This window comes from Maniola hyperantus, chromosome 14, assembly GCF_902806685.2.
Source record: "Maniola hyperantus chromosome 14, iAphHyp1.2, whole genome shotgun sequence".
Classification (NCBI taxonomy): Eukaryota; Metazoa; Arthropoda; class Insecta; order Lepidoptera; family Nymphalidae; genus Maniola; species Maniola hyperantus.
The window spans coordinates 3,330,664-3,343,868 of NC_048549.1; the positions used below are offsets into that span (position 1 = coordinate 3,330,664).

Here is a 13,205-nt window from a genome sequence, read left to right on the forward strand (position 1 = left end):
CATGCAAACTGTAACCAACTTCCTGCGACGGTGTTTCCACTAGATTTCAACATGGGGTTATTCAAGATGCGGATCAACAAATTCTTGAAAAGCCGGCCGCATTGGCGATTTCTCTGGAGCTGCAAATGTTCATGGGTAGTGGACAGTGGTATCTAATCGCTTAACATCAGGTAACTTACTTGCTGGTTTTCTCGCTATTTTTATTTAAAAAAAAGTCAGCGAATAATTCTCGACAGAAAAATACCTACTATTTGCATTACATAAAATCTTTATAAAGAACTCAGATACCTAATAATGTAACATTTCCAATTATCCAATGAACGATTCATACTTATAACACGGAATTCGCAAAAGAAATCCGCAAAAGTGTGGTAAATAAACCGAAATAAGTATTCATAGAATCCGAAGCTTCCTTCGAGCTATTGTTTGTGTTTCCCCACAATGATATTATTTTTTCGAGCAAGTGCTTTGTCATTTTATTATCAATCTTCCACGAATTTCTTTTTGTTTAGGATATATTAGTATAACTAAGTACGTATAAGGTTTTTCATATAGAGCGTTCGAACTTAGTGATATTGCGCTTAAGTGATATTGCCACAATTTTTATTTTATTTTAAAGGACTGATTATGTAAAAAATAGAATTTCATCCAAATAGCCACGTGAACGTGAACCCGCTGCAGGTATCCTGGTGGACAAATTTCGGATGGCATTTTTGCATTTAAATAGGGATTAATGTCGTTAAACCACGAAATAAGCTTCATCATTATTTTTACTAATTATGTACTTACGTCGACATACAACTTTAGTTCATAGCGCACGCTACATGCAGCTACAGGCGTAGCTTCTACGATACGGCGTAGACAATTCACGTAGCCGATAGAGTGCAACTTCAGTACAGTTAGTACAAGATTGAACAACGCATTTATCGTTAATGGTTTCGTTTGCTCCTCACTATCAATGTTTACGTATTGTCTCACAGTATGAGTTGGCCATAACAGTCAGTATTGGACTCATCGAGTAAAAGAAATAGTATACGCAATGGTCCAACTCTCGCCACAATTTGTCTCTCTTACACATTCGCAAAAAAGTGAGACAGATATACGCTGTCACTCTGTTTAATTTGGCATTTATTATTTCGTTTTCTGACGCATTTGACAGAAGATTGACAGCGTGACAGTGACAGTCAAGTGACAGCCCACCGCACACTCTATGGTATGTGTGTCTATGGTAATTTGTCTAAGATCACTAAAAACCTCAAGAAACTTGTGTCCAGAGCCAAATTTTCATCAGATTAAAAAAAAAGTTACCGCTTTCTAGTCTGTTACTCTGTCATTGTCAATAAAAAATAAATCAAAACAAACCAACATAGAAACTGAAAAAAAGGGAACAATCGCTTTAGTTTTAACTAGAAAACTGAAGTTTTACTGCTTATTAGGTATATATTATTGTACGTAATACAACTTTGGTAGAAACAACTTCGACGAGGAAGCTGACAGAAGAATACAGCTGGGCTGGGCAGCATTTGGAAAATTCGTCAAGTCTTCAATTCGTCGCTACCCCAAAGCCTAAAGACGAAATTCTTTAATGAGTGTGTCCTACCTGTGATGACGTATGGCGCTGAAACGTGGACACACAAGTTCAAAGTCGCTCAGCGGGCTATGTTGGGTATCTCTCTGAGGGACAAAATCCGTAACAAGGAAATCCGTAGGAGGACCAGAGTGACCGACATAGCCCAACGAATTAGCAATCTGGAGTGGCAGTGGGCAGGCCACGTCTGCCGCAGAACCGATGGCCGATGGGGCAGACGTGTTCTGGAGTGGAGACCGCGTATCAGCAAGCGCAGTATGGGACGACCTCCAACCCGCTGGACTGACGACCTTAAGTAAGTTTACTCTCTCTCTTCGGATCACGCCCACATAATGTACTAATTACTAGGTAATACAAATCTCTTGATCTGAATTCAGACACATAGACAAGTGGCCAGGTTTGAAGAGTATAGTGAAATCATAACATAACTTCATATGTACCTACCTACTTAAATAATTACTGTCTACTAGGTACCTAGCATTAAATGAGTTCAAAAAGGGCTGAGCCATCATTAATTATTATATTTGTTAGAACAGTTTCGACTACTGACCGCTTGATAAATGGCAACACATTTTAGACATAATCTTGTGGTACACTGAAGTTAAAGTTGCAATAAAACATCTAGGTAGTCTATTACAGAAAGGCAGCTCTATATTACACTTTAATAATAATCAATAAAGTTTTCTTTGTTTAAGACATGTAATGAAGTTCGGGACCTTGAGTTTGAGCTGTATTTTAGTGTATGTATAAAGGTTATCTGTCTATCTATCTGCTGGCTTTTCACAGCTCATCCGTTCAACCAATTTTGACGAAAGGTACAAAGATCTTTCATCCTGGGCATGGATATAGCCTATTTTTTAAATAACCTAGGCTCTGAAAATTGAACAGTTCCCACAAGATAAATGAAGTTGCGAGTACATGCTGGAGAAAGACTTAGGCTACTTTTATCCCGGAAATCAGTGTGGATAAAGTCACGGGCATCATCCACTTACTAATTAATATTATAAATAAAACTTAGACCTCATTAAGATAGATAGTAAAATAAGAGGAACAGTTGTTGTGGCTAATTCCGTTGTACACTATCTCTTAACTAAACTAAAATGGCACGTCTAAATCTATTGCTATCCCTTTTATAATGTTGCTTGTAGAAAAGGATAGCACTAGATTTAGACCTGTTAATTTAGTTTAGTTTAGAGATTGTGTACAAGAGAATCGGCCCCATTGTCTAATAAGCAATTAAAAAAATTAAAAATCAATAATTTCTATTTTTTCAGTGATACCTGTGGACCAGTTAGTTATTCAAAGCCTGTGGATTACCACACCACCTACCTAATCCACTTTGTTAGAAGAATGCAAGTTGATATTGCTGCATCAAGACTACACCCTACAGGATCCTCATAAGTCATCTAAGTGCAGTAACACTGCGCAACAAACTACAGTTTTATAATAATATAAAAATTTAATAGTAAATAAAATGTTTTTTTGTCTCTGCTTTTCTATTAAGTACATAGTGTTTTTATAGCTAGTCATGCCATAATAGATTCTTTTATAGGCATTTCAATTTATACCTACCTACATACAACGGGTTAGCTTTTGAGACTTGCCGCCTTGATGGAGGAAAAAAAGAGTAGATAGGGACGTTCCGGAGGGTCTCTGGATTCACCCATACAAAAAGTGAGCGAGTCTCTCGCTGAAGGAGTGAAGGGGTTGACTTACCCCGCCGCCCCCTATCGAGGCCCGTTTTAAGTCAATGACAATTTTATCAAAATTAAAAAATCATTTAAAAAGTATACGTCCCCGGCGGAAGGTCACTCCTTTCAAAGGGAATGATTTCCCTCCCCTCCCTCTTACTTCAGCTACCCCCATCAAGGCGGTACGACGTTTTCAAAATGTTTATTCATACAAATAAACAAAATTGAAGATTGCCTGTTACATTCTCAATAAGCTCTGTGAGCTAATCTTTGAAGTGTTGAACCGATTTTGATGAGACTTGGTGCACAAACAGTTGGGGACAGTGTGGTTAATTCTGTTAGACAAGGTCTAAATCTATTGCTATCCTTTTCTGCAGTGCAGGGAGCTTATGAAAGGAACAGCAATACACACATAAACCTGTCATTTTAATTTAGTTTTGATCATAGATTCCTGGAAATATCCAGGCAGGCAAATTCCAGGATACCTTTTAACTATTATTAGCATCATCTGAGAACTTATTTTTTTAGGATGAAATAAAACAAATTAAATCATTTTATTTAAATTTGAGACTATAAGTAGGTAGGTATGCATATAAGTATTTTACATCAGCTGTAAAATTCATAAGGTGTATTTAAGTAGGTACATCATAAACAGTTCAAATTATATAGGTATTCTACAAGTCTGATGACCCCCGGGTTAGTTGCAGTCTTGACTCTTGAATTAAGTTAGGTCTTAGTGGCCCTAGCTTAGGTAGCTGGAAGATAGGCAACATAATCTGGTAAGTATAGGTTAGGTACCATAGATGATCTGCAACCTGAAAATAATATTTTATTTTAGAAACATACTTATATAAATAAGCTAGCTAAATTTGGTAGGTAGGTCCATTTCATACTAACTTATACCCTTCTATACTAGCTTGTGCCCGCGATTTTGTCCGCGAGGACTTCACAAATTTCAATTAGATAGATCAGTCAGTCAGCTTTTCCTTTTATATATGTATATATATAGATAAATTAGGTACCTACTTTCTTGTTTGGGAATGGATGCAAGGAATGGTAGGTACCTAGTAGGTGGGTATTTTCTGTTATTGTATGCATGTTTATTAATATACCTACCTACTTCACCTCTATGAGGTTGGTAGGTACCGAATAAGTTTGAAAATATTTAGTTAGTAGGTAGGTACCTACCTACCTAGGTTTCTAATCTGGTGAAAAAATGGGTTGATTTCAATCAGATATAGCTGTACCAACTTATATGTATAATTGAATCAATCTTCTTGGTGAACTGTTTTAAATGATGGTAAAATAATGTAAGTAGGCACCTACTTAGTAGTAAATTTGAGCCACACGTTTGATGTACCTACCTATAAGGCTTAGAATAATATTATGTAGGTATTAGGTAGGTAATAAATTGTGCATATCTTACCTTTGCCTCACTGATCAAGGTATGACATACTCTTTGTGATCGATCTTCTAACGCTACAATTCTACCTTAACATTCAGTAAATGCATTCTGCGAGCTATATTTATGGATGGCATGGCTATCGCTGCACAAAATGATTCATCCGAGATGCACTATTATCATTATCTATCATTTTAGCCTGCGGATGTCTGTCTTCTACATCCAGTCTTGAGGCATCCTCATTCAGCCACTTCACGTTAGGTACCTACCTACTCTATAATGTGGACGGTCCATCAGAGAACCTGTTTCTTTGACGGATGCTCAACCCAGTACGACATGAATGGATTGTTCACTGCCACTTCAACTTGCTGGGGGGTTTGGGCTATGTGAGAACCTGTTTCTTTGACGGATGCTCAACCCAGTACGACATGAATGGATTGTTCACTGCCACTTCAACTTGCTGGGGGGTTTGGGCTATGTGAGAACCTGTTTCTTTGACGGATGCTCAACCCAGTACGACATGAATGGATTGTTCACTGCCACTTCAACTTGCTGGGGGGTTTGGGCTATGTGAGAACCTGTTTCTTTGACGGATGCTCAACCCAGTACGACATGAATGGATTGTTCACTGCCACTTCAACTTGCTGGGGGGTTTGGGCTATGTGAGAACCTGTTTCTTTGACGGATGCTCAACCCAGTACGACAAGCATGGATTGTTCACTGCCACTTCCACTTGCTGGGGGGTTCGGGCTATGTGAAAACCGGTTTCTTTGACGGATACACTGCGCACATCACAAATTACGCCACTGAACCAAATTTAAGTTACACAATCACGACGGTTAGCTTTGACTGCCTTCCTAAACATTCTCCTTGCCTCCGTGGGCAAATTAAGGCTCTTCACTTATTAAAATTCATCATTTTGTTTAATTATCAATAAGCTTTCACGCTTCTCTCACCGAGTATTTTTTGGTGAATTACAATTCGACTATCGACTCGTATCCATAAGCGAAAATGACGTCATTTACTAGTTTTAGGACGTCAAACTTAGGACTCGTACTGCCAAATTACTCGATATTGGTATTGGTGTAGGTAAACGCAAACCATTCTCGATGGTGACGTAGTTATATGGTAATTGGTATCGTAAAGTTGAAAGCCATACTCGCAAACACTCGATCATCTTTAGTTCGCAATATTTCCGCTGTGTCGCTGCCTGTAGATGTATGGAAACAGTCGATTTCGAGATTGGTATTTTTAAAACTATGAAATCTTATACTAACTGTACTGTTAAACTAGTAGGAAGTGGGAACGAGCGCTAATTCCCGCCCAATATTGTACTAGATACTTCTGTAATTTTCTTGGTAATACGTACTTCCCATTTTATGGCAGCTGATATTATAAATCAAACAGTATTAATAATAAACTCTGTAGTTTGAATAGTAAGTTTTCAACATATGCCGCACTTGTAGCCTTTGAACACAGGATCACAAGAATACTTCGCTTTCGTTTTTATATATGTGACAAGTATAATCATGGTATGGGACATATTTTCACATTGTTTTCTCTATGAAAAGCGGTACAAATGTAAGTTAGCGCAACGCGTAAAATAACAATAAAGTAAAAACGTTGCTCGCTCCAGCCGCGAGGTTTTGTCTGGCGCCGACGTGATCCGCACGCAAAAGCCTTTCAACGGATGACACTATACACAGTACAAAAAGTACTTTTATTATGAAAATATGAATAAAGTTTGATTTGATACGACTTTCTATCTCTATTCCCTTACGAATAAATATACCTTTATTTTTTATGGCCACTAGGCCATATGCCCCTTTTATAAAAAACATTTTATCCCCTACTACTAGAGAACCCTCTGTATAAAAAAAAAATTCAAAATTAAATTCGAAAACATAGTTTCGTTTCTGATTGGTTGGTATCTCAAAATGGTTAACCCCCTCTGCGGTTTTGTCTTTGTCATTTGTATGGGATTACGTAACAGAGAGAGCCCTAAACTAACATCTCTCCGTGGGTAGAGTATAGTCAGTCAGTTTCATAGTCAAAAGATAAAAAGTTTAATATCATGTTCATAAAATATCGTTTTAATGCTGTAATTCATTATACATCGCAAAGCCCGGACTTGTGACGTTGTAAATTTTGAACTACTAATTAGCGTTTCGCTTTTAAGTAAAATCTATTTTGTTCAAAGTATGTTGGTGCCACCTAGCATCAAGGTGCAGAACTACGCGTGGGTCGATGTTCAGAGTTCATTCGAGCCACAATAGATGGCGTTTGCTTCGTTGTCAATTGTCGTAAAAATAAAACAAAATAATTAAATAAAACCATAATATCATTTGTTTATTGTTAAGTCATTAACAAAACGGTTCTTATAATATATCCTTAGGTTCCGCAAATATTCAAAAATGAATTGGCTTCATGATCAAACTAAATGAGTGCGGCCACACTCGGGTTGCGTCTGGCAACACCGATTGCTGAGATTTAGAATTTTCCTGGAGTCAACATGTGAAGACGAATTTTTTTCGTTCCAGGAAAATCTCACTTCTTTTCGCCCATGGCTTCGCCTGGAAAAATACAATAGTCATAAATTTTAGTCATCCTAACGTATTTTCAATGTTTCATCAGTTATGGTGAGTGAAAAATCAAGTAATGTGGATTCGACAAAATGGCGGTTTGGTTAGAGAAAATCCTAATCTCATGATTTCTTTCAGTTCCAGTTATTTTAACTTCCCAAATAAATGAGGATAATGGGTTGTGGGTGGACTTCTGAAAACCATTGGTGGCCAGGAGTTCAATAGGTGAGTTGTGTTTGATCGGGAAAATTCCACGTGTCGAAATTTTCACACAGCACAAATTATAATCTTGTTTTTCTTTGTTACAGGGTTTACGTTTTTAATTTTACGTTTACGTTTTACGTTTAGCTTCAGTTTTCCGTTTTAGTTTTCCGTTTGCGTTTTCGGTTTTCGTATTTATTTCTTTTGCACATTCACGTTGACAACTTAATTGCTATGGATAAGACTTGGTGAAAATCTTTGTAATGAAACATTTCGGTTGTGAAGAATCAAATAAATTGAGTTTTGGATCTTGGCCGATGCCGTCCAGCTACCTTGCAGTCTTCGCACCTACAAGTAAGCAAATGTTTGTATCCTGCAACAGTTAGTGAACCTTCTTAGTGTATGTGTACAGTAAGAACCCTGTCTTTACTACTGAGCTTTTATTTTGAAACAATTTTATGAATTTTACTGTGTCATTGTCTATTCCATGCCAATGGCATCTTAAATTTAAAACATAGATCTTATGTACTATCTACCTAAGTCATTCTAATGTATCTAAATTAAGTCTTGGCATTAAGCTAGAATAACTAAGCATTATTAGCCATCATTCTGTATTAAGCGACCCCGGTAAAAGTTACATTAAAAACAATTTTGCCTAACATCTAGCAAATTTCATTTATAACACCTCATATGCATTACAAGGGAGTCGACGGCTAGCTTCTATTCTTTACTAGGTAGATAGATCAAGTAAAGTAAATTTTTTTTCCTCTAATCTTTGTAAGGTGGTAGATTATTCCGTATCCGGGTATATTTCTATTCCGCTCAATTTACCACCCTTACAAATGGCGCCCGAACGTTTTTTTATATAGTTATTTCTGTATATTTTGAGAAATTTTGTGAATTTTATGAAATGTACTCCGCTGATTGTACAATTTTCTAAGTAGTGACACATTGCAAAGAGCACTAAGCTGTTTTTTATGGTTAACTAACTAAATAATAACTAATAGTTAGAAATTTTGTTTGATAGTTTAAGTAATTTTCTGAGTATAGTCCAACATTGGTTTTTTTTTCTTATTTAATTAACACATTATAAATGGTGCTTATGCCGTTTAATTATGTTATCGACTTACCTTGGAGGTGTATAAGTGAATGTTTGCCTTCAGTTTAGTAATAAACATTGCTTAACTGAGTTGTTGTTGGGTATTGCTTTCAATAGTAAGTACATCTTATGTTTGAAAATTCCGGTAACTTAGTATAATTAAAGTTTTGAAACGCTATGTGCCGTTAACTAGTTACACACATACATTTATAAATACTAAGAGTTACAACTTGTGAAACTAAATATATAAACTATATTCAGAGATTACATTAAGTTCAAGTAGGAAGTTATGAACAATTTTTTTTCAGTGACTTGATACTTCATTATTTTGTTGAAATTTTGTTTAGAGCTGTGTTAAGGTTATGATAAAAGCTACTTCACACACAAAACATGTTAAGTTTAATTGAATGCTGGTAGTTTAAAGTGACATTTAGAAACAGATTTTGTTGTATTTTAGGTTATGTGTTAAAAGTGTAAAGTAACAGTCATCAAACCATTGCACAATCTCTTTGTTTTTTTAAAGATAATATGCTATTCAGAGTTCATTGCAACTTTGTTGCCTGTTTACTTTTGTAATTGTAAAGGTTGTAACACACTGTGTACTCATAAAGGTGATACTGCACCTTACAATCATTTATTCAATTTTGGGAAGTTTTATTTTGTTATATTTTGTTTACTATAGTAATAATATGTGCTGGTATTATTAACAATATTTTGGAATAGGAACATAATTGATAAAATAGTTAGGATAGACTTAAGAATATTGTTTTTGTTGTGTATTTTGCTTGTGTATATTTAATAGTTTAAATAACTTCTTTTGTGTTTGTGTTTAACCAATTTGTATAAGGCTAAACATAGACAGTTACACAAGCTCGATATTTTGTTAAATGTGTTTTGACTTAACGCAATGGAACAGACTTTTGCCCAGTTTCATTCACTTTTGAAGGACGAATTGTGTTATGAGGTATCCATTCGTTCCGAAACTCCAGCACCTACAGTGCTAGGTTTAAAGAAACAGTTAAAACAATTAATTCAGGAAATTCCTTCTGAATCAATTTTAGAGACAGATTTCTCTTCTGAAAGTGAGTTAGGGGTTATTACTAAAAAACTTCAAGACTTAGAAGATTTATTAAAAAAGTGTTCTGACACTAAAGATAGACATGCCCTCTGTAGGTCTAAAGCTTTAGCTTCACATTTGTACTTTAGAATTTTGAGAATACAGTGTTCCGAACTCAGCTTAATAAGTAGGAAGAGTGAATTACATACAAAGTTGCAGAGTTTGATTTCCAGATTAGATGCTGACAATGAGTCGTCTCACGACGAATCACTGGATTCCGAGAGTACCGCCGTTGACTGCACTGGTGATAAAAATGTTGCCAAGTGGAAGTTAAATTTCAACGGACAGGGTGATCCGCGCAGTTTCATCGAACGCGTTGAGGAATATAAAAGATCTTATGGCGTTTCAGATGGAAAATTATTTGTTTCTGCATTTCATCTTTTTACAGGCCGAGCATTGTTATGGTACAGAGGCAACAAATGTCAAGTTTCGTCTTGGTCAGAATTGAAAACTTTATTTTTAGAGGAATTTGATGCAGTAGATTATGACTACAGGTTGCTAGGTGAAATTCGAGCAAGAACACAAGGCTCTGAAGAACCTGTGTCTATCTATTTCGCTGTAATGTTTTGCATGTTTTCAAGGTTGTCAACACCACTTTCCGAAGAACAAAAGTTACAAATTTTATTACATAATATTCGCCCTTTTTACTCAGAACAATTAGCTCTTGTTGACATTAAGTCTGTCGCAATGTTGAAGGAAAAGTGTCGCAAACTAGAGGCTGCGAGGCAGCGTTCCGCCTTATTTTCTGAGCCTACTAACAGTAAGGCAACTTTAAGTTCAGAGTTTGCTTACAAACAAGTGACAAAACAGATAAACACACTTTCAGTCACACCTGCACCTAAGGTTGATACAAGTAAAGGCACTGATTTTTCGAAAACAAATAAACAACTATGTTACAAGTGCGGCAAGGGTAACCATTCCTTTAAATTTTGCAGGACAGTTCCGAAATTTATTAGATGTTTTTCGTGTGGACGTCAGAACTTTACAGTAAAGACATGTCCAAGTTGTAGTAAAAAGGCGATTAGTAAACCCGCTCCGGACAAAAATTCAAAAAACTAATTAGTAAGAACTGTGCAGAGACACAAGTAAAGAACTTGGTCATTAACAACAAAACATCCCTTTTACCTGACACAGTTCTGTATTCAGTGGATAAACGAGACTTTAGGCCACATTTAAAGGTTTTTGTTGACGGTTTTGAGATTACAGGTTTACTAGATTCCGGTGCTTGCGCGTCAATTTTGGGTAACCAGGCGCACAAGGTTTTTTTGAGATTCGGTTATAAATTGCATAGCAGTATTGATACCACATTTTCAGTGGCAAATGGAGACAAACTTGATTGCATGGGTTATATGTTTATTCCGATTACTTATAATTCCGTAACTCACATAATAAAATTTTTTGTAGTACCCTCTATAATAGCGGATGTTATTTTTGGTTGTGACTTTTGGAAAACATTTCAGTTAGCCCCTGGCATTTTTGATAATTTAGAATTAATTAAGGCACCTTCTCAATTTTACAATATTTGTGCGATTGATAATAAACAAATTCATACCATCACTTCTTTTGAAAACTTATCATCTCAACAGAAAGAATTAGCCCAGTCTGTAGTAAATAAATTTTTAGATATTTCTTCAGAGAAAATTGGATTGGGTAGAACAAAATTAATTGAACATGTTATTGACACCGGTGATGCCTTGCCAATAAAAATAAAACAATATCCACTTTCTCCCGAAAAGAAGGAAGCTTTAAGTAAAGAGTTAGATAGGATGCTGGAAATGGACGTAGTTACTCCGAGTGAAAGCCCTTGGAATAACCCAGCAATTTTAGTGAAAAAGGCAAATGGAGACTGGAGATTTTGCCTAGATTGCAGGAAATTAAATTCAGTGACAAAGGGGGATTCATACTCAATACCGTACATTCCACAAATTCTAGATAGCTTGAAAGAGGCAAGGTTTTTATCATCGATTGATTTAAGTTCAAGTTTCTGGCAAATTCCGTTAGCTAACGACTCTCAGGAAAAAACCAGTTTTACAGTTCCTGGTAGAGGGTTATTCAAATTTAAAGTCATGCCGTTTGGCCTATGTGGTGCACCAGCACGACAGCAGAGGTTAATGGACCAGTTATTTAATCAAAATTTTTGTAGTGATATTGAAAATGGAATAGTATTTTGTTATATAGATGATATTGTTATTTGTTCTGCTGATTTCGAAACCCATTTAATTTTATTAAACAGAGTTCTGGATAAACTAAAAATGGCTCAACTATCCATAAATTTTGAAAAATGTAATTTTTTTAGAAACTCTTTGAAATATTTAGGGTATATAGTGGATGAATTTGGTTTACGCACAGATCCTGGAAAAGTTGCCGCAGTTTTGAACTTTCCGACCCCAAAAACTGCACAGGAGGTAAAGATTTTCCTAGGCACTTGTTCTTGGTACAGGCGCTTTATTAGGAATTTTTCAACCATCGCTGCACCACTCAATAGACTAACGAGTAAAGGAAAGAACGCACCTAAATTTGAGTGGAGCGAACAGGCAGAGGTAGCATTTAATACATTGAAGAATGCGTTGGTAACCGCACCTGTTCTTGCGGTACCGAATTTTGAAAAACCATTCAAAATACATTGTGATGCTTCTGCATATGGTGTTGGCGGTATGCTGACGCAAGAAACCGATGGTTGCGATCATCCCATTGCGTATGTCAGTAGGAGCCTAAATAAAAACGAAAGGAATTACAGCGCGACGGAACGCGAGGCTCTAGCTGTGATTTTTGCAGTGGAGAAATTTCAGGCTTATTTTGGTTCCAAGCCAGTCACAATTATCACAGACCATGCATCCCTAAAGTGGTTCTTAAATTTAGAAAATCCCTCAGGACGACTCGCCAGATGGGGTTGTAGATTATCACAGTATAATTTTGTTATCGAACATAGGAAGGGTTGTGATAATGTAGTTCCGGATACCTTGTCGAGACTCATACACGTAGATGTAGTTGGTAATCGTAATGATAACTCTAGTCAACAAGTTTTGGTAGATGACTGGTATGACAAAACATTTAATGGCTGTAAAATCAATCCAGCAAATTTTCCGAATTTTTGTATTTTGAACGATAAACTATATCGTTACAGTAAATGTAAATACCAGCTTCTCAGTGAGTTCGACTGGAAAGAGGTAGTCCACAAGAACGACATCCTTAGAATTATGCAACAAAACCATGCAGATGCAACTGCAGGTCATTTTGGTGTGTTCAAAACTCATCGCAGATTATCCCTCAGATATTTTTGGCGTGGTATGTATAAGGACGTGGTTGAGTACGTTAAGAATTGTGATACTTGCTCTGCGTATAAACACACGACATCAGCCACTCCAGGTCTGCTAGGGAAGCCTAAAGTCTGCGAGAGACCTTTTCAGGTCATTTCGGCTGATTTAGTCGGACCTTTGCCTAGGTCTAAATCAGGATTTACATTTCTTTTTGTGGTGACGTGTTGTTTTTCGAAATATACAATGTTGTTTCCGTTACGGCGTGCCA

At 36.5% G+C, this 13,205-nt stretch overlaps 1 long non-coding RNA gene across 1 annotated transcript; it reads left to right on the plus strand.

Moving 5' to 3' along the window:
* Positions 1 to 929: 929 nt before the first annotated feature.
* LOC138403253 (uncharacterized) lies at positions 930 to 3,091 on the plus strand. Its single transcript, XR_011237553.1, has 2 exons — positions 930 to 1,883; positions 2,863 to 3,091. It is a non-coding gene; the product is annotated as an uncharacterized lncRNA (long non-coding RNA).
* The last annotated feature ends 10,114 nt before the right edge of the window (positions 3,092 to 13,205 follow it).